Below are 21,290 nucleotides of genomic sequence, written 5' to 3' on the forward strand. Positions count from 1 at the left end.
GCATCTTGTCAATTATATTTCACTAAGATTTAACTAGATACTATCAAATCATATCTATTAAAGTGCCCAGTGAACATAGGTCTAATTGTGGATTGTATGTTGTAACCTAGAAAGGTTTTTGGTTGATGGTGAATTTTGAATTAGAGGTACATGCTGCAGATGTAATAAACATACATTTTGACATCATACATGCCTCAAAACATATTTTCCGTCCAATAACAGGAGCGCTGATCCATTGAGAGGAGAGCTGCGGTTACCGGGCATGACTCTAAACTTCATCTAACTTGAAGTGCCCACTTCAGTTGGATGAAAGCAGGTCACCTCAGGCCTTCACTGCCCCAGGTGTTTCACCACTCTTCAGAGGCTGCATGTGCATGGAGAGTCAGATCAGATCTCTGGTAGAGGGCTGCCTGAAATCAAACATAACCAGCACCAAAAAAACAACTCCTCACCTCTGCCATGTTTCTATAATAACCTCTGAGGACCAAATTCAACTTTCAGAAGCAACTGTTCATGTTTTTGACAGGCAGGGGATACGAAACCATATTTAAACAAATAAAGTGAAATATGGAGCTGGAAAGTCTCTGTTGCAGCAGGGGCTAAGTGTAAGTCCCAACCTGAGAGACTTTGTTGCTTTCACTTGTCACTTTTAAATAATGGCCCCGAGTTGCCAAAGACAAAAGACGTTTTAACAACAAACATGTAGTCGCAGGATTTCATTCAAATCCTTCATGGACTCTGACAAGTATTTCCAGAAAGAAATCCCTATTTCCTCATTGTTTATCCTGTCATATAACAGACGGAAAATGCTGAAAAACCAGCGGATGCTGAAATCTGCTTGTAATACCATCAGTGCATGTGGGGAAAATAAAGCAAATAATAGAAATAATGAAAAGAAAGTAGTTCTTTCTTCAATAATTACATTTTTTTTGTTCTTTTTTCCATAAAAAAAGAACACATATCTAATGTTTGAGCCTCTGAAAAGCCAAACTTGCTGATATCAAATTGAATAAAGAGAAGAAGTGACATTGTGCCTCACCTCAGTGTTGCGATGTGTCCAGCTCTGGAAGGCTGAGCGGCAGACGGAGGCCGGGTCGCAGATGGGGGTCACGCTTTCATTAAAGAGGCTAATGGCGTACAGAGACAAGGAGCCGGTATTAGCATCAAGGAAACCTGTTGTGAGTGAGTTGGAGGCAATGAGGAGCTGATGAGGAGCTGATTATAAAATCACTGAAATGAAAATGGCTTGGGAGATAAGTGAAAGTTGAGTTCTGGAGCTTTAAAAGAGACAGGAGGCCAGTCTGAGCAGCTGGGGGGCAAAACAGGGTGTCTGTACGTCAGAACAACTAAAGGCAAGGCAAGTTATTTGTACCGTTCAATTAATACTAGTCTGTGTAAAACCAGTACACACTTCTCCTTCTGGGTGAGCTGGTAGCAGCAGTGACCCAGCGGTGTTGGTGGTTTCTGCAACTTTACCAACACGCGGCAGCAACTGTGTCAGTCTCCTTTTCTCAGTTTGTGTCTTTTTCAGGTGAATCCTGAAGCTTGCTGGCTGAAAAAGGCTGGAGGACCATTTCTAAAGGCTGCACTGCAATTTATTTTTTGCTCCAGGTCTTTCTCCTTCTCTAGGGGGGGGGGCGCTGTAGCAACGACAGGAGGCCATGTTTTTATTCAAACGCCTTTTTAAGGACACATGAAGCACATCTTTAAAAAGATGCCCTTCTCGCTCCTGAAAGCCTCACTGCATACTCACATTCACACACTCTATAGCTCTTTCTTTTTCTTTCTCTCTCACACACATAGACACACACACACCTATCACTCTTTGGGGTCTCTGTTGGACATACCGCACCATAATAAAACATGCAAATGTACAAGATTTTCATGCATCGGTCTACAAATGGGCAAATTGTTAAATTTGATGGAACTCACAAGGGTCGAGGCACTGGCGTTTTTTTCTGAAACAGGGGCCATTATGGGGCCAAATGTAACCTTCAGGGGCCAACAGTATTACCACCATTTTCATCCAGAAATAGCGCTGCTTGACTGAGCAATTCCCTGCGTCTTTCTTTTCATGCTCTCTGTCTCAATACCCGACAAAAACAACAGTTTATGATTAACATAGAATATGAATATCTTAATCTTTGAACTTAATCAGGTCAAAGTGCTATCCTACCAACCGAATTGCAACTTAGTTGTTATGGATTTCTTTCTTTGAACCAAAGCGCACGACACCAGAGAGGGTTAAACTTAACCAAAAACACAGTGTAGTTTAATTGTAAACCAAAAAACCTCCCACAGGGGAACCACAGAGAGATGTACAAAAAAAATCTCCTTTCTCAAAAACGCTCCTCCGGAGCGCGCCACACGCTGCACCGACTCCGCGCGACCGGGCCGCGGAGGAAAGCCCAGCCGACCGAGCCCTAACACTAATATAGCTAACAAGTTGGTAATTTTATAAGCCAACAGTTTTAATGTTGGCTAGTTACAGTTTAGTTCAATACAAACCTAAACATTACTGTACAAAATCAGCAAGGGCATTTCACTCACCAAAGTACGGTGTTGCGTTGTAGTTTGAAGTTCAATATCGTCGCCGTTGACTGGCAGAATTTAACATCATCCTCAGCAGAATGAAAACGCAATCCTTACGTTACGTTCAGCCTGCAACTAATATTTTAAAAGGAAGTGAATCCTCCCTCTTAATCAAACTGTCCAATAACGTCTACCATAATCTGTTTGTCCCACCATCAGTGATCCGAGCTGTTACTTCTTCTATTCAGTTGTATTGATGCAACAGGCGCACTGCCACCACCAGTTTGGGGGTGGAAGTGCAGCAGTGATCATCACATTCTCAGCTTGCCCGTTGATTGACAGAACAGGGGAACTTCAGGGGTCTATCAGATTAAAGGCCCCAATAACTTTAGGAATTTTAATTTTAAATTTAACCCTAAAATGCCAGATGAATCATGTTTAATATAGGATTTTTTGAAACCTCTATACCACTCCAAAAATCAAAAAGAAAAAAAAGATTTATACACAAAAAGATAAAAAATAAAATAAATAAATAAATGAAATAGATTAAGTTACTCAATGTATTCACAATGATGCAAAAAAAGTAATTTAGTATCTGTTTAAGACTAAATTTGTTTTAGTTTTTTTTCATTTTAATTAATAAATGATTCAAATAAAAAGAATGAGTGTATTATTTCATGTCAGCCATTAAAGGCTCAACAGCTAGAAATTATAAATCACAGATCAAAGTTAATGTTTCTGAAAGCTGAGATTTAAAATGATTCCCACATCTGTGTAATTGCAATCTGTAGATATTTCACATTTTCATTAGATTATATCAAGGTTAAAAGATCTGATGTCTCAGCAGGACCTGGAGAAACTAGTCCATCCATTCATCTTTATTAACTTGATTATTGTAACACCATCTTTACATTTACCTTAAAAATCAGTGAGCCAACTGCAGCTCATTCAGAACTGTACTACTAAGTCCTCACTAAGACCAAAAATGTGGACCACATCAGTCCAGCTCTGAGGTCTTTATCCTGGCTGCTTGTTCTTCAGAGAATACACTTCCAAGTTCTGATGCTGCTCTATAAAGCTCTGAATGGTCCAGGACCAGAATACATCAGAGACTCCTGACCCAGTATGAACCTTCCAGACCCGTTCTGTTCTGCCAATCCTTGCTACCTGCCGAGAAATGATACTTTGTGGTTCTGCGCATGGGCACAGACGATTTTCAAAGTTTGATTGCCACGCCAATCATTTCATGCACGATGTCAAATTGATAATATGGGATGTTGAGTATTTGATCCTTCAAAATACACTACCCATGACAGGAATTGCATTACACTTTGAGAACATTATACGATAAAGAGAAAGAAAAAAACAATTATATCACTTTATTTGATATCCATTCAGTCATTCGCCTTTATTTAGCCAGGCAGGTCATTAATAACACATTCTTATTTACAATGACGGACTGGCAAGCGACAAGGACCACTTGGGGGAAAAGGATGTGGTTTAGGGAGTAAAACACAGTAAAATTGTAGCTCTACTAAGGTAGAAAACCATTAGGGAGCATTTTTTGGCAAAGCAGCAAAAAATGGCAGAACACCGGATCAACTGGATCTGGTTTTATCAGTTCACTGATACTTTAACTACTGTTTTTTATCTATTGCTATTCTTTCTTTGTTTTTATTTCAATTCTAAATTCATGTCTTTAATACTTTGTAATGATGCGTTAATGTCTCCTTAAAGCACTTTGAATCATTTTGTTGTTGTATTGTGCTATATATAATAGTACACAGACCACCACAATCTGGCTTTGAGTCAGACCTAAGCTCAAATCAACATCTGGCAGAAACCACCTTCATTTATAAATTAACCAGTTGGTTTCTTGGGCTAACTGGTGAAGGCTTGTAGCTCGTTGGTTTCTTCTATCATCCCCAGAACAGCCGGCTCCTGCAGCCAAGTTGTCCTGCATCTTCCTGAACTGACCAGCATGGCCTTGACCTCTTCAGGTAGTCGCTGAAGTTCCAACCATCTAACCTCAAAGTTGAGGCTCTTGTTGCTCCACTGACAACTGGAGGATTCAAAAGTGAGACAGTCTCCCAAATGTCCAGCTTTAGAGTGAAAATAAACATTATTACAGCTCCAAGTTTTGTTAAATGAGTAATCTTAATTGACCAGCTGATCGTTGTCTGTTAGCATCCATGCTAACAGATGCTAATGCAGGCTAAAGTGTAGGAAGCGAAGTTAGCTTAGTTGACTTGTTTTTTGTGCAGTTTTTTTTTTTCAGGATGCTAGTATGACTTCTGTTCAGTGCTTTCACATTATTTGACTGGTCCTCGTCCTCGTTTATTGGTAGCTAAATGGTATTTTTGCAGCGACGACAGCTGGGATACCACCACACATTGGAATGTATTCATAATCAAGCAGTCAGTGACACCAATCACACAATAAAAAATACTTTAATAGCCAGTTTCATAACTGGAGATGGAGTTCTACAAACCGGATCCGGTTGAAGTTGGGAAATTGTGTAAAATGTAAATAAAAACAAGATACAATGATTTGACAATCCTTTTCAACCCATATTCAATTGAATACACTACAAAGACAACATATTTAATGCTCAAACTCAAACTTTATTTTATTTTTCAAATAATAATTAACTTAGAATTTCATGGCTGCAACACGTGCAGTAGAAGTTGGGAAAGGGAACGTTACATCACCTTTCCTTTTAATAACACTCAATAAAGGTTTTGGAAGAGAGGAGACTAATTCTGGAGGCAGGAGGGTCCCCCCTTATGATCCAGGTCCTGGTCCAGGTTTCTTCCCTCCTAAAGGTGAGTTTTTCTTGCCACTGTTTGGCTTAAGGTTTTTCTCCCACTAGGGGAGTTTTTACCTGCCATTGTTTATGTAATAATTGCTCGGGGGTTTATGTTCTGGATCTCTGGAAAGCGTCTTGAGACAACTTTTGTTGTATTAGACGCTATATAAATAAAATTGAATTGAATTGAATTCTCTTAGCTTCTCATGTGGAATTCTTTCCCATTCTTGCTTGATGAACTGCTTCAGTTGTTCAACAGTCCGGGGTCTTCTCTGTCGTATTTTACGCTTCATAATGCGCCACACATTTTCAATGGGAGACAGGTCTGGACTGCAAGCGGGCCAGGGGAGAACCTAGACTCTTTTGGAAGCCACGCTGTTGTAACACGTGCAGAATGTGGCTTGGCATTGTCTTGCTGAAATAAGCAGCGGCGTCCATGAAAAAGACGTGGCTTGGATGGCAGCATAGGTTGCTCCAAAATCTGTATAGTATGTAGTTTTCAGCATTTATGTTGCCTTCACAGAAATGTAAGTCACCCATGCCATGGGAACTAATGCACCCCCATACCACCACAGATGCTGCTTTTGAACTCTGCGTTGATAACAGTCCGGATGGTTCGCTTCTCCTTTGGTCTGGAGGACACGATGTCCAGTGTTTCCAAAAACAATTTGAAAAGTGGACTCATCCGACCACAAAACACTTTTCCATTGTGCATCAGTCCATTTTACATGAGCTCGGGCCCAGATAACTATATTTACTGACAGTGGTTTTCTGAAGTTTTCCTGAGCCCATTTGGTGATATCCTACACACTAATGTGGGTTTTTAAGGCAGTGCCGTCTGAGGGATCGAAGGTCACGGTCATTCAGTCTTGGTTTCCGGCCGTGGCGCTTACGTGCAGTGATTTCACCAGATTCTCTGAACCTTTTGATGATATTATGGACCGTAGATGTTGAAATCCCTAAATTCCTTGCAATTTTGCTTTGAGAAATGTTGTTCTTAAACTGTTCAAAAATTTTTTTAAGCAGTTGGTGACAAAGTGGTGACCCTCGCCCCATCCTTGCTTGTGAATGACTGAGCATGTTTGGGGAGGCTCCTTTTATACCCAATCATGGTTCCCACCTGTTCCCAATTAGCCTGATCACATGTGGGATGTTCCAATAGGTGTTTGATGAGCTTTTCTCAGCTTTCTCAGTATTTTTTGCCTCCTTTCCCAACTTCTACTGGACGTGTTGCAGCCATGAAATTCTAAGTTAATTATTATTTGGCAAAAAACAATTAATTCATCAGTTTGAACATTAAATATATTGTCTTTGAAGTGTATTCAATTGAATATAGGTTGAGAACAATTTTCAAATCGTTGTATTTTGTTTTTATTTACATTTTACGCAATTTCCCAACTTCAACCGAATCCGGTTTTTAGTATCAAAACTAGTTTGGAAATATCAGAGACAGTAAAAAGTGACAGTAGAAAAAAAAATTTAATAAAAAAAATTTAAAAAGAATAAATACATTTAAAAAATAAATAAATAAATAAATACATTAAAAAATAAATAAAAGGAAAAAAAAGTGACAGTAGAAAGTTTGTTGAGTCCACAGCTCAGGGGAGGTGAATCAGGGTGAGCAGTGTGGTGTTAAGCAGGGGTGCCGCTGCAGCTGCTCCAGGGTGGCCCGCTCCGAAGGGTCCACAGCCAAACACATGTTCAGTAGGTCCAGGCAGCCTGGAAGAGAGGCCACAAACATTACAGATCAGGAAATACTCTCACTTACTTCTCAGTGATTTGGATCGTCCCAAAAACAGCCTTCTCTCACCGCGCGACAGCTCACTGCTGAATGTGATTTTGTTGTGGATGAACTCGGTGGTGGTAAACTGGTGAAGTCCATCCAGCATGTCGTACAGCAGAACACCTAACTGCCAGACTGTGGTGGGGCCGGCCTCGTAGCCCCCACACAGGTAAAACTCTGGGGGCGTGAATTCAGCGGTTCCTACAAGCCAGGAGGAAGGAGAAGTTAAGGACCAGGCACGAAGATCAGCAGAGGAACGGAGAACGGGAGTCAGACGTACCGGCAAACCTGCGGTAAACTTGGTCGGTCATAATGCAACTACATCCGAAGTCTATGATCCTCACACGAAGACCGTCGGAGCCGGTCTGTATGAGGATGTTCTCTGACTTGATGTCACGATGGAAGACTCCGTTGGAGTGCATGTGCAGGACTGCATCCACCAGCTGCTTCATGATGCTCTGAAACACGGAGATACACGTGGGTTAAAGAGCTGCAGGAGGAGCTGGTTCCTGTCTCCGTGGAAGCTTCAACAAAGCAGGGGCCGGATTCACAAAACATTCTTAAGAAAAAAAATCTTCTTAAATGTCTTTTCTTTCTTAAGTTCAGTCTTAAAAAGAAAAAAGAGAAGAAGTCATATTCTCCAAAAAAGTTCTTAAGTATTTTCTCAACTTTCTTCTTAAGTTTCTTCTTAACCCTTAAACAGGCATCGTGCACCAGGAGATACAATGTCTTTAACATCCTGTAGGGGGCTTGATTGGAAGTTTTCACCAATTAACTTATCATTTATCAAAAGTCTTGTCTTGTGTTAGTATGTAGGTCACATGATTAGGTTCAGGTTATCTGTCATCGTTTAGTCAGCCTGATCAGAAATCAACATGGCCGCCAGTGGTGCAGGACCTGCTTCCCAGAGGGTAAGTAATTAAATATTAATCATAGTTATTTTCAATAAAACAATAATATAAATTCATAAAACTAATTATGACTGTTGTCATAATGTGCTAATGAAGAAAAAATGTTCTAACTGTGTTTGTAGTGTTATTTAGCAACTTTTGAAATGTATGTATCCCACAAGATACGTTGCCAGATTAGGGGTAGAAATGATAGAAAGTTGGTCAATGTGTATTATTCAAGATTTAGTTTAAAACTGCAAGATGTGTTAATATTCACTGCAAAAACAGATATTATCATGTACATGTATGTACATTATGACAGTATAACCATATATTTTGTTCTATATATTTTCCTGCAGGGCATGACAGTTAGCTCTTTTTATGGCAAGGCGGGTACAAAAATGAGAGAGAGGATGAGAGTGATTGAGGAGATCCCAGCAAGCTCTTCAGACTCAGACTCAGACTCAGTCAGTGGTGAAGATGAGGAAGTCATTTTCAGGCAGCAAGAGATAGCGGCAGCAAGTGAGGATAGTTCTACTGAGGAGGAGGAGGAGACGGATCAAAAGTCCAAAAAAGCCAAGGGATTCAGGTGACAGCTAGGGACACTTACATGTGCGATCTTGCAGAAACCTCTTAAGTGCAAACCATAATAATTGTATGTAATTATGTAATATCTGATGTGAAAAACGCAAACCTATTATATTAGTAATATTTACTGAACTTGGAATGCTAACCAGCCAACTTCAGTCTGTACTTGCTTCTTATACAGTACGGCTTTGTCCACACAGCATTGCACAGTTGTACACAATGCATGCCTGCACAATGTACATGTTGTGTTTTGTTTGTATTTTGGGTTTTGGATTTATAAGAATATTGTGTGTAGTTCATCATAAGGGAGAGATTAGTATCTGGGGTACTTACAAATATTGACAAAGTAAGAAGTTAACTCATTTCATAACTGTGCACGTACTACCTCTGTGTTTTTTTTTCACAGCTGGTGGAAGAAGAGGTTTGAGCACCAGTCAACAGCAACTGCCAGTGAATTCAGAGCACCTGATGAGCTGTATCCTCCTCGTAGCTACTTTGCCCGTTTTTTTGATGACGATCTGTTTCAGCATATTGCTGAACAGACAAATCTCTACAGTTGTCAACAAATTGGAGCCAGCATTAACACCACTTTGGAAGAGCTCAAGTCATTTGTTGGCATTAAGCTAATCATGGGAGTGGTAAAAATGCCATCTATGGATGATTATTGGGCAGAAGGCACACGTTATCCCAAAATAGCTGATGTGATGCCGGTAAAAAGGTTTAAATGCCTCTCACGATTCATCCACTTTCAGGATAATGAAACATCGAACCCTGCCCAGGATCGGCTCTGCAAAGTCACACCAGTGCTGGAGCATGTAAGGAAGAAATGTCTGGAAATTGATAGCGAGAACCAGTTCTCCATAGACGAGATGATGGTCCCTTACAAGGGAACAAAGGCTGGATCTCTCCGACAATATCTTCCAAGCAAACCTCACCATTGGGGTATCAAGATCTTTGTTCGAGCAGGTGTTTCTGGGATAGTGTATGATTTCCTCACATACACTGGAAAGAGCACATTTGGCATAGCACAGGGTCCTGTCAAAGAAATTGGAGTTGGAGCCAATGTTGTTGTTCAACTCTGCAAGACCATCAGGAACCCCTCAGAGTGTGTGGTCTATTTTGACAACTTTTTCACCTCTCTACCACTCATTGTGCACCTGAAGGAGTCCTTTGGCTTGCGAAGTCTGGGAACCATCCGCAAGAACAGGCTAAAGGGATGCATCCTTGAGGATGACCGTGCTCTGCTGAGGCAAGGAAGGGGCAGCTATGACTACAGGGTGGATAATGAGGCAGAAGTGGCTGTTGTAAAATGGGTTGACAACAAAGCAGTCACTCTAGCTAGCTCCTGTGCTGCTGTAAGCCCTCTTAAAGAAGTCAGACGATTCTCCAGAGAGAAGAGAAGAAGAGTTGGTGTTCCTTGCCCAAACATTGTGTCCCAATACAATGTCCACATGGGAGGAGTTGACCTTGCTGACATGATGGTGGCCTTGTACCGCACCCCTGCTAAATCACACCGGTGGTACATGTGCCTCTTTTGGCAAATGGCTGATATAGCCATCAACAATGGATGGCTGCTCTATCGCCGAGATGCCAAAAGCCTTGGTATGCAAAAGCACAAAAAGCTGAAGACATTCAGGTTGGAGGTTGCAGATGCCCTTATCAACGGTGGAAAGAAGAAGGGAAGGCCCTCCAAGGGAAGGGAGGAGGATGTGCCCAGTCCCACCAGGTGCATCCAAAGACCAACAACCCCAAGACCTGTGGCTGATGTCCGCTATGATCAAGTGGATCACTTCCCGGTTTTCATTGACAAGGGAAGGTGCAGGTTTTGCTCAGATGGACAGACAACAATATACTGTCAGAAATGTGGTGTTCGCCTGTGCATCGTCACTGGGAAAAGCCCACGCAACTGCTTCCAAATATTTCACAAAAAGTGAATAAAGAGAGGAAGTGAGAGGCATTGTAGTTAATTTTTATGTGCCTTGTCTTTTTTAAATCAGTTTTGTTTTTACGTTACTTTTTATGCACCAAAAGGTGATGCAAGATGTTCCTGTTGGAGGTTTCATTGGTAAAACTGAAAGAAATCAATTTGAAAATTAGTATGTATGATGTAAATGACAACAATGTATAATATATGTTCATCAAATTAAACATTGCAATGTTTACCATTTTGACTCCGTTTATACCTTAATAGGGCAACGTATCTTGGGAGATACAACTCATAAAATCTAAAATATACAAAAAAAAAAAAAATTAATTGTGGAAATGTTTTACTTAGGGGCAAATGAGATAAGTAGTGACATTAAATTATTTTTTACAACTCATTTTCCACTCCTGCCTGTTTAAGGGTTAAGAAAAAACTTAAGAATAAATGGTATTCTTGAAATAAAAGTTCTCAAATTTGTTCTTGACTTTTTTCTTAACTTTAAGACAACCTTGATCTGTCTTAAAATTTCTTTTTTGAAAGGGTAAGCCTCTAATATCACCTTTTTCAACACATTTTAGACAAGTTTAGACTAGTAGGTCATAGTTTGACGATATACTTTGTAATTAATTACACAAAGAGCCTGTTAACTGTTTGTTAGCATATTAGTTAGCGTGGTAGTTAATTATTATTACTAGTATAATATAATAGTATAGTATTTTTTTTCGCGCATTCTTCTCATCCACCATAACCTTGAAAAGTTCCTGCATCTCTTTTTCTCCTTCTCCATGTTTAGTGAGTGACTGACAGTTAAGACCCAAACTACCTGTATAAATGTTGTTTGTTGGCGCGTGCAATGCAGTGACATATTTTAAGAAATTCTTAAGTAGGAAAAATAAGAAATTCGTAAGAAATGACAGTTCTTAAGACGGTTCTTAATAAAATATTGAGGAATTGCACTTAAGAACTTTCTTATGAACTTCTTAATTTTAGATCTTAAGACATTTCTTAAGATCGTTCTTAAGAACATATTGGTGAATCTGGCCCCTGGTTTCCACCCAGCTTCAGTACCAGAGCCGTGTCCTCCTCCAGGGGACCACCGTTGTTGAGGATGTAATTGAACAGGTCCTCGGAGGGAACTGGTCTCTCCATGACCAGGATGACCTCCTGCTCCAGGTCATACCAGTCCAACAACGACACGACTGCAGATTTCCCCGCTGAAGCCGGTCGACCTGCCGCTTGCGTCATGAGCAGCACCTCCAGCGGGACCTGGTGCACCTTCCCAAGTTCGAACTGAAATGTGAAGAACAAAACAGATGATGAAGTAGATGCAGTTTCGTATGTGTGACTTCTTCATCGTCAACAACGTAATGGGAGAACAAAACTGAGGATCAGACTGCTCACCACTGGTCGAGTCTTCACACTCTTTTTAGGGATGTGTTTGATGGCCACCTGCAGGTCAGAGTCAGCAGTGTGTCAGATAGAGATGGTACTCATGAAGGCTGAGTTATGGTTCTGCGTCAAAACGACGCAGTGACGCGTACCTCACGCCGTCACTGACGCCATCACTGACGCCATCACTGACGCCATCACTGACGTGCACCTCCCAAAAATTGTAACTATGCGTCGAGGCAACGCAGACCAAACACAGACTGAGAGGGCTGTGATTGGTTCGCTTGGTAGCAACGCATTTCCGGTTTCCGGTTTGAAGCAGTCGTGAACTTTCAGCGCTCTTTTCTTCGTTTATGTGTGATTTTTTTTTTTTTTTTTTTTTTTTTTTTTTTTGCACAATAGTTGTCCTTATCTCTTTGATTCACTGTGACCGGAAATAGTCGGGTAAACCATTCAGGAAAAGATCGCAAATTAGCATGGAGTGACGGAGAAGTCCGAAGGGTTCACAACGGCGTCACGGTGACGGTGTGTGCGCGGCGTCGATTTGACGCAGAACCATAACTCAAGCTTGAGACTTGAGAAGAGAGGTGTGATACCTACTGGGAAATTATCAGCTCTTCTTCTCCCAGAAAAAACTGATCCAAAGCCTCCTTCCCCGAGAAGCTCCAGCTGCAGGTACTTTGCTTTAAAACATGCTGCAGACACAAACACAGAGACATTTACTACAAGAGTGAAGAACCCCTCCATGTCTATAGATGGATAGGTGGTGAGCTAAACATGACAGTAACAGTTCCTTCATGTGTCTTCAGACCACCATGAGTACCTCTGCTCTCTGAGGGCGACATGTAGGTGTTCCCGTTGTCCTGTCGGGGGGTTGAGGGGTTGCTGGAGCTTGGCTGGACATCACAGCTACCAGGGGTCTCTGTGGTCGACAGCCGCTCCGTACAGCTCTCCCTCTTCCTCTCCCTGACGGTCTCTGCTGAGACAGCAGCGGGTTCACCTCCATCCCTGGACCTCTTTCCAGGGGCCTCTGGAGGCCTGCTGGCCTTCCTCTTAGTGGCAGGAACCCTGTCATCCTCCCGGAGGACCATGATGGGTTTGGTGGTGCTGCCACCGCCCTCTGAAACCAGGAAAAGAAGCTCATATTAACTTGGATGCATGTAGTAAAACCTGCAGTTCTGACATCAGAGTTAATATTCTATGTCTCTCTTTTATAAAGTTCTGCATTATTACATATGCAATTATTGTTAACTGTATGTGTTAAGTTCTTGGCTGAATATGAATAACTATGTTTATCATAACTACAAAAAGGTTTGGCAGTGAAGTGTTCATTTTAAATGTATTTATATACATTTTCCCACGAAAAAAATCAAAAACTCCCCCCAAGTACTTCAACAAGTTAGTAACCAGCGAGTACATGTCAGTAAACAGCATATTGGCAATGAGCTTTTTATATAAATAAAATGTGAATATAAGTCTGTCAGCAGTGTCTTTAGACTTTGGCTTCAACACTTTTCTCTAAGTTTTGATTCACTACTGAGTCTGATGCAGCACAGCCGACCTGTGACCTCACGTTAGCATCAACCTGCTCAAATCCCCCAGAAATAAGTCACTTATGCCTTAAACTCTTGTTTAACAGCAAGTAACACAGTATAAACACCAATATATGTCATTTGTTTTCAGCAGAATTCAGTGAGTTTTAACAAAGTGTATTTCTTGACATAAAAGAGAATAAACAAGTTTCCTACTGAATATCAAAGACAATTTGAAAAAATGAAAATCCTTTGTTTACAGTAAAAAAAAAATAAACTACTAGTGTGAACTGATTCACCAAAATGTACTACATAGTACACAGTTTGCGAACAGTACACAGTTTGCAGAAAGTAAAAAGTATTTAGATGTTTGATACTTCCACTAAATTTTCTTCCTGTGTAACTTTAATAACATGTCCCACAAATCAATGCACCACTACTGGGGGAGACGGTTGGAGCAATCACGTAACCCGTCTTTGTTAGTGTTTAAAGGGGACCTATTATGGCATCTAATACTTATTTTAAACAGGCCTTGAATGTCTTAAAAACAAGCTTTTGATTGTTTTTGCTAAATAAATTAGAAATTCAGCCTCTAAACCATGTCTTTATCTTCCAATTCTCTAACCTCATTATCTATGCGGGATTCTGAGTGGGCGGGGCTATGATAATGAGGCTCTGTGCTGATTGGCTGCCTGAATGACGTGATACACCGCTACGAAAAAATGGCGGAAGCTCCGGCCGCCGGAGTTAAACCGTGTCCTAACTGCATGCGATGCGAGCGAGCGTCAGCGACAAAATTAATTCCATTGCTTTATTTTCTATTGGACTGTCCTAACTGGCCCGAGCGATGCGACGCGCTGTTTTGAGCTGAACATTTGTCGGACGCCCTGCTTCTATTTTCTTCCTGCCGCTCGTGTTGAAAGCCGGTTGAAAGCGCTGTAGGAGACAGTCATGATGAGGAACGGCTGATCCAGTTAGTTTAAATGAGAAGTTATCTCTCTGATTCCTCCTCATTTCACTACAAAAACCTCAATAAAGTGGCAGCTGCTGGAGGGAGATGGACAGAGAGCGTCCGATGTCATGCAGTGCTACGATAGTCGGACGCTCTCATGCAGTTACACGGTTTTATAGTGGTGGGCGTGGTTTGCATTTTGGTTACGTATCGAAAATGCGCAGAATCTGACTGTACAGACACTGCAGAATTTGGTTGCTTTCCTCCTTCTCTGAGTTGGCAGGCTGAGGGGAGACCACTTTATATATGTTAAAGCAAGAGAAAACCTGTTTTTCATAATAGGTCCCCTTTAATATGTTGTAACATCGTGGTTTTATAGTAACGTACTTTGTACTAACAAGGGCAGTGACACAGTGTGCATAACTAATGGATAGTACTTTTTAAGTACAGTACGTAGTACAAACACGGACACATTTACTACAAGAGTGAAGAACCCTCCATGTCTATAGATGGATAGGTGGTGAGCTAAACATGACAGTAACAGTTCCTTCATGTGTCTTCAGACCACCATGAGTACCTCTGCTCTCTGAGGCTGACGTGTAGGTGTTCCCGTTGTCCTGTTGGGGGGTTGAGGGGTTGCTGGAGCTTGGCTGGACATCACAGCTACCAGGGGTCTCTGTGGTCGACAGCCGCTCGGTGCAGCTCTCCCTCTTCCTCTCCCTGACGGTCTCTGCTGAGACAGCAGCGGGTTCACCTCCATCCCTGGACCTCTTTCCAGGGGCCTCTGGAGGCCTGCTGGCCTTCCTCTTGGTGGCAGGAACCCTGTCATCCTCCTGGAGGACCATGATGGGTTTGGTGGTGCTGCCACCGCCCTCTGAAACCAGGAAAAGAAGCTCATATTAACTTGGATGTATGTGGTAAAACCTGCAGTTCTGACATCAGAGACATCAGACATCATATTCTATGTCTCTCTTTTGTAAAGTTCTGCATTATTTTTCGTTCCGTTTTTTTTTATTTATTTCGAACATGTATAAAAAAAGATAAGAGAAATAAATACAGGTGGGCATTCCACCACATAAAGAAAAAAAACACATCAAAACACATATTTCAGTTACATGTCAGAAAAGGAGTGGGAGGAAGTATAAACCTATTTAATCCCACCCCTTTTCCACAACTAAACATAAATTATATGCCTGTATTTACTTTTTATACTATACACGAATTTGTATAAATAAATATATATTATTTTACAAAAATAACCTGTTTAATAGCAGATGTAGGCTCTATCATAAATATAATATAACTATGATATAAATGTAACTATGATATAAATATAATACGTATATCTAAGTATACAAACATACAAAGACAACATTGCTGATCTTTAAACACAGTCTTCACTTTTATACCTCAAATAAACTATGTCTTTATATTTCTTCTTAAATTGTTTTATGTTTGTACATTCTTTTAACTCCAAATTGAAATCATTCCACAGTTTAATTCCACAAACTGATACACAAAAACTTATTTTTGTTGTACGCACAAATAAAGATTTGAAGTTTAGGTTTCCCCTTAACTTATAACCCCCTTCCCTCCCAATGAATAATCTCTGAATGTTATCCGGTAGCGAATTATTTTTTGCTTTAAACATTACTTGTGCAGATTGAAATGCCACTAAATCCATAATTTTTAATACTTTAGACTGTAAGAATAGTGAGTTAGTGTGAGTCTCGATATCCAGCCTTATGAATGTATCGTATTGCTCTATTTTGAAGTATGAGTAATAAATGTAACCTGGTTTTATACTTATTGCCCCAAATTTCTGCACAGTAAGTGAAATATGGAAGAACTAGTAAACAGTAAAGAATATGAAGGGCCCTGTAATCCAAAACCTGTTTTGCTCTGTTAAGTACTGCAATGCTCTTTATTTCAGTTATATGCAATTATTATTAACTGTATGTGTTAAGTTCTTGCCTGAATATGAATAACTACGTTTATCATAACTACAAAAAGGTTTGGCAGTGAAGTGTTATTTTAAATGTATTTATATACATTTTCCCCCGAAAAAAATCAATAATCCCCCATTTTATATAAATAAAATGTGAATATAAGTCTGTCAACAGTGTTTTTTGACTTTGGTTTCAACACTTTTCTCTAAGTTTTGATTCACTACTGAGTCTGATGCAGCACAGCCGACCTGTGACCTCACATTAGCATCAACCTGCTAAAACCCCCCAGAAATAAGTCACTTATGCCTTAAACTCTTGTTTAACAACAAGTAACACAGTATAAACACAAATATATGTCATTTGTTTTCAGCAGCGTTCAGTGAATTTTAACAAAGTGTGTTTCTTGACATAAAAGAAAAAAAAAATTTCCTACAGAATAACCAAGACAATTTGATGATTAAAAAACTGAAAATCTTTAGTAAAAATATGTAAAAATATTTTCTAGTTTAGCTGAGAAATATACACCAATACAAACTAATACAGAGTCAACAGGAAGGTTTTTGCATGAAAAGCAGCAAATATGTCACCTGAATCTCTCTCAGAGGTTGGAGGATTACGGACGTCGGACGACTCAAAAACCAAAAACAAATCATTCACGTCCATCTTGAACAGGAATAATTCACACTCAAACGTCACTGCTGGTATCCAGAAGTTCAGGTCAAGTGTAAATTTTGGTCACAGAACAGTTGGTTTTGGAACTTTGATTCCACTGTGATAGGGTTGTCACGATACCAAATTTCTGTTTCGATACCGATACCAATATGTATTTCGATACTTTTCGATACTTTTCGATACTTTTCGATACTTTTTGTAAAAGGGTGGAACACTCTCAAATGTCAATATTTTCCTTTATTTTAAAGCAGACTTTGGGAACAATAACAACAATGAATAAAATAAATAATTGGCATGGTATATTAAAATGTTCAAACCTTTAGAACAGTGTGAACAAGTAATATAAAGCAATGCCATTCAAATTAAAGTCACCATGTTAAATAAAATACTGTAGCAGCAAAAACTCCTGCTTCTGAGTGGGTGGTGTCACCCTCTCTGAGCCAGGAGCACTGGACTTCTGTAATTGGGGGAGGGAGGGGGTACAGTATTCTAATTAACATGGTCATTTTAATTTGAATGCCATTGCTTTATTTTACTTGTTCTCATTGTTCAAAAGGTTTGTGTTTTGAAACTATAGGCCACATGAAACATTAAATGGGCATAACAGGACTGTCTCAGAAAATTAGAATATTGTGAATTTCTGTAATGCAATTACAAAAACGAAAATGTCATACATTCTGGATTCATTACAAATCAACTGAAATATTGCAAGCCTTTTATTATTTTAATATTTCTGATCATGGCTTACAGCTTAAGAAAACTCAAATATCCTATCTCAAAAAAATAGAATATTCTGGGAATCTTAATCTTAAACTGTAAGCCATAATCATCAATATTAAAATAATAAAAGGCTTGCAATATTTCAGTGGATTTGTAATGAATCCAGAATGTATGACATTTTTGTTTTTTTAATTGCATTACAGAAAATAAAGAACTTCATCACAATATTCTAATTTTCTGAGACAGTCCTTTAGGATAGGATTAGATATTGTAGGCTAATGGAATGTTTTACAAAAGTGTGTTTCAATATATAATATTAATTAATTAATATAATTCATTGCCTTAACGGTTTATAATATATATGAAACATTAAATAATATTAAAATATAAAAAAACATATTAAAGTTATATTCTAGTCTGTGGAATTTATTTAAATATTTTCCAAAAAAAATATTTTTTTTTAATATTTTAAAAATTGCATTTATTAACCATGGACATGTTTTAACTCTCTGTATAGGCTGCTGTAGGTTTAATGCGGGCTGGGAGAGGCTCTGTGCCTCTTTCATTGACATGACAGTGCAGTGAACTGGTGAACAAAGTTATCAGCTGTCGTTCTTGACTGAAGTCGCGGAACAAGTCCGCGTGGTTGTCCTTTAAATGTTTGGACAAGTTTGAAGTGTTGCCTCCTTTTGCGAGACACACGTTGTAGCACAGCTCGCACTGCGGTGCATCTGTGTTCAGCGGCTCGCCCTTATCGCTCGGTTTGAACCCGAAATATTTCCACACCGTACTTCGGGACCCCATTTTGTCCACAAGTACGGGCTTTTCTTCAGCTGCCATCTCTATTTATTTCAACTTTATTTCCACCCGCTCTGTCTGTCTAACACGCGACTTCTCGTTTCTCTCTCCTCCTCCGCATGCGAGTGGGAGGGGGAGGCGGCTCTGCTTCTGCAACTACGTCACACTCGCTGAGCTTGCCGTGCTTAAAGAGACAGGCTCCAATTTACCAATTCGTTTGCATAGAAAAAATATATAAAAGTACCGTTTGTTTTTAAATGCTGGTATAGTACCGTTTTCAAAACTCTAGTACCGCGGTACTATACTGGTACCGGTATACCGTGCAACCCTACACTGTGATGCAATTTAGTTCTATGACATCACAAGGGACAACACCAACGAGGAGAATTCATTCCAACACCACCTGATGCACACTGGTGGTAGAAAAATTGTTGTTTTTGATAAAGCCACAAACTTCCCAGAAGGGAAAAAGTAATTATGATTTTGCTTCATTTTCTGTAAAACACTGAATCCTTCACAACAACGAAGCATCGTCACAAGCCATCAGATTTAATACACTCTTTTGTCCCACTTGATGTGTTTTCACACAACCCATAAAGTCTTTCAAAGTAAAGGACTTCATTGGGGGGTTCGTTAGGGTTTGTTTGGTTCTGATTTCCTCTGTTACAACATCACATTAAGACCATGACAGCCTGTGATGCCGCGACCCACCCCCCTCCAACCTGTAAATGTATCATATCTAAAAATATGTTTATTTTTGAAAATTTGCATTTTAAAATGAAACAGAGCAAAGTTAACAAGTTAGACAACAAACCTCTCAAATGTCATGGAGATTAACTCTATCTGTGGAGAACAAAACTATTTTTTGAACCAGACTGTAAATATGTTCATCTCTGCTGTAAAGTTGGACATTTTTAACATGTGAGTCAGTGAATGTTGACACGTTTTTAGAGTCAGCCTCCAGCCATCAGCCTTTGAAACTTTAACTTATTTTTAGTTGCACATTTAATTCATTTCAGAGATCTTTATTTCAAACATGATGGCAGTATAAAAAATATGACTAAAGTATAAAAACAAAAACTAAATATATATATATATATATAAAACATACCTTAACAATGAATGCAAGAGACACTAAACTAAACGACAAAAGTGATGCTACCGTATAGAGACGCTACAAATAGCAGCAATGGAGGTCGTCGGCAGTTCATTTGTGTCATGCTTGGTTTTTGGTACTTCGTATTTACAATGTGTAGCAGGGTGGATGCTACGGGGGCCCGACCGAAGGATGGAGAGGACACGGAGTTTCGTGCAGACCCTTTATTTGCTCAGTTCACCAACACCACACACAGTGCCGAAGCACACACAGCTCCTCAGCAGCAGCTCCATCGGCCCAGCTGCAGTCTCCCAGTCCTTATCAAGGCTGGCAGGCTGATGGGACACACCTGTTTCCCATCCACCTGAGTGGCTGCAGCTACTCCACTCTGCCACACACCCCCAACGACAAACTCGAGCCGGGGTCCGTCCGGCCGAGCATACTCCCCCCCCCCCCTCCGCCCCCTCGGAGCGGGAGAGGAACCCTCCGGGCTTCCCGGTCGGGGGGTCGTCCCCGGCGTCGGCCTGAGCAGTGGAACGGTCGGGGTGGTCGCCCCCGGCGTCGGCCCGACCAGCGCAACGGTCGGGGGGGGCGACCCCGGCGTCGGCCCGGTCGCCGTGGACGACGCTGTCCTGGCCGGGCCCGTGGTGGCCTCGGGCCACACGGTGCGCCCCGGACCGCCTCCTCCGTGGCGTAGTCCTGTGCCAGCTGCCGGTCCGCCTCCGGGACCGCCTCCTCCTCCTCCTCCTCCGCAACGCAGCCCTGCTCTGGCTGGTGGTCCGCCTCCGTCCCCGCCGTCGCTGATGGCGGCTGCGCCTCCGCAGCCGCCTCCCCAGCCAACTCCGCCTCCGTCTCCCCCTCCGTCTCTGCCGCTGACTCCATCCCCGGAGCCGTCGCCTGGCGGCCCGCAGCTTCTGCCTCACGGCCTCTCAGCTGCGGCGCCACCAGCACTGCCACGGCGAACCTCAGACGGGGTGCAGGGATGGGTCGCTCCGCGGGTCCCGCCGCCTCGGGAGCCGTCGCTTGGCGGCCCGCAGCTTCTGCCTCCCGGCCTCTCAGCTGCGGCGCCGCCAGCTCCTCCCGCGTTGCTGCGGCGGCCCTCAGACGGGGTGCAGGGGCGGTAGGTCGCCCCGCGGCCACCAGGGCTTCTATGGCGGCCAGCTGCCGCTCGCCCTGTTCCCGGAAGGCGGCCGCCATGCCCGCCATGGCCCGGGCGAGCGTGTCCAGGGCCCGCTCCGTGCCTCTCTCGTCCATTCTTCGGGCCCCACGTTGGGCGCCAGATGTAGCAGGGTGGATGCTACGGGGGCCCGACCGAAGGATGGAGAGGACACGGAGTTTCGTGCAGACCCTTTATTTGCTCAGTTCACCAACACCACACACAGTGCCGAAGCACACACAGCTCCTCAGCAGCAGCTCCATCGGCCCAGCTGCAGTCTCCCAGTCCTTATCAAGGCTGGCAGGCTGATGGGACACACCTGTTTCCCATCCACCTGAGTGGCTGCAGCTACTCCACTCTGCCACACAATGTATACCATGTTGTTTGAGAAAAGATTGCACACATCAAAGAAAAACACAGCTGAAAAGAGGAGGAAACTTTTGGCTTGGGTCTTGAGTCGGGAGGAGAGCTACAGCTTTGTGCGGTTAGTATCCATCTAT

The sequence above is a fragment of the Cololabis saira genome, chromosome 17 (genome assembly GCF_033807715.1).
Source record: "Cololabis saira isolate AMF1-May2022 chromosome 17, fColSai1.1, whole genome shotgun sequence".
NCBI lineage: Eukaryota > Metazoa > Chordata > Actinopteri > Beloniformes > Belonidae > Cololabis > Cololabis saira.